Consider the following 1945-nt stretch of genomic DNA (forward strand, 5'->3'; position numbering starts at 1 on the left):
GAGTGGCAGAAGTGCAATAGTTCTTTTGTATTTGTATTATACACAATACAAAATACTGCTGACTGTATCCCTTAATACAGGCTTCAAAACACAGCCAAAACCTAACAATTAGCTCCACTCTTCTCCAGTCACTGACAAAAGTTTCTGCCAACAGCAATGAAACAGCATGGAAAGGACTCAATATACAGAACTTGATGAGGTGAGTATTTAGCAGACAACAAGACAAAGCACACAAGTTTTACCACGGGCTGAACTCCTAATTCTCAAAGAAGAGCCTTACTACTTACATTCCTTAAGGAGCAAATAAGTAGTATCAGATTACCTGCCTAAACTAAGAGGATGGTGCTGGATCTCCGTAGAGGAAGCTCAAAAACTACCAACAGAAAAGGTAGCTCCATTGGACAAACAAGCTGTCAGAGCCTGCTCTAATGAGAAGACTTAATATCACTTCAGTCAAGAGTTCCAGCTGGGTAGAAATCAAATGAGATTCAATTATTGTGCTCAATGGGCTTGTGGACCTGGAATAGTGTCCTGTAAAACCACTCGACATGCTGGTGTTTGATCCAAGTTACTTTTTTCTGCACAACTGAGAGCATCATGGTATAGACATTTAACACTTGTTTTCACAGCTTTATATTGCCACAAACACACTCTAAGCTGCTGTGAATTTTCCACATTTAACCACACTAAACTGACTGTGGGTGAATTAATGATGTTTCTCCCTCCCCCCCTTCCTTTTGGGATCCCAAGAGGTGGGGGAAAAAAAAAAAAACAAACCACCTTCTTTTATTAAAATTTTGCCTGGGCCAAGATTTCTTTGCCTGGGCCAAGATAGTCTTTGCCTGGTCTTTCAAAAAGCTCCTCAGTGAGCCACAGCCTCTATTAGCAGAGACACCCAATTCCCTGTGAGACAAACCCTGAAGTGAGGAAGAAGATGGATCATTTCCTTTTGGCTTTCAGTGATATAGAACTCCCTGGATTTGCTGCTGTTGCAGAATTACTATGCAATCCCACCTACAGATACATTGTAACCTAACTCTTCCCAAAAATGTCTGCTGCTGCAAATATTTCAGAAGAATAAAATCAGGTAGCACAGTAAGCTTACCTCTTTCTCTTTACCCCAGCTTATTGCAAAACACATCAAATGGCCTGAGAGAAGGCTCGACACTGAGACAACACTTAGTCCCCAAGAGTGAAATGAGTTCTGAACTCCCTTCTGAAGAGAAAACAGAGAACCCATAACAATAATCTAGCAGGGAGATCTGAGTCGCTGCAGCACAAAGAGAGACAAATTCATGAGTCAGGAGGTTCTCTGATGTGACTGAGTCAAAGATGTAGTTTTGCCACTGAACTGGAAGCAAAAGGCAGCAGTTACTTCATCTTATCTTCTGACCTCCACGTAAGTAAAGGGCACTTTAAATCACTCCTGTGCATTTGTCCATCATGCTTCAAGTGTAAGCATAAAAAACTCTGTCACCAACTTTTACAGTTCAAGAACTATTGTTTCTCTTCTCCTGTTTCTCTTCTATGGATGTCTTCCTCACAGGGCTTGGTAACAATACCTAATCTCTCAATAATCAAATGGTAAGCAGCCCAGTTACAAAAAAAACTCTCCAATTGTAAGGACTCAAATCTACCAAATGTCCATTCTTACTCTGGGAAGCTAAGTGTTATCTGCAGTGGATCACACAGCCCAGTTAGAAAGGTTACCCAGCTACACATGCTCATGTGTAATGACTTAAATGTCAATACAGTGGTACTGCAGGGCAGTTTAATCTATTGTCCTGCACATTTTCCCCTTGGTTAACATGGAAAATCACGACATGATTATTCAATGACTCCTAATTTAAACATTGATTTTGCAAAGAGACTTTAAAAAGTAAAATATGTGCTTGCAGCAAAGTGTTTCTCATAGAAAAGCAGTTATTTGGATTTTTTTAGAAAA

Source organism: Merops nubicus, unplaced genomic scaffold (genome assembly GCF_000691845.1).
Source record: "Merops nubicus isolate BGI_N331 unplaced genomic scaffold, ASM69184v1 scaffold2555, whole genome shotgun sequence".
In the NCBI taxonomy this organism is placed as follows: Eukaryota; Metazoa; Chordata; class Aves; order Coraciiformes; family Meropidae; genus Merops; species Merops nubicus.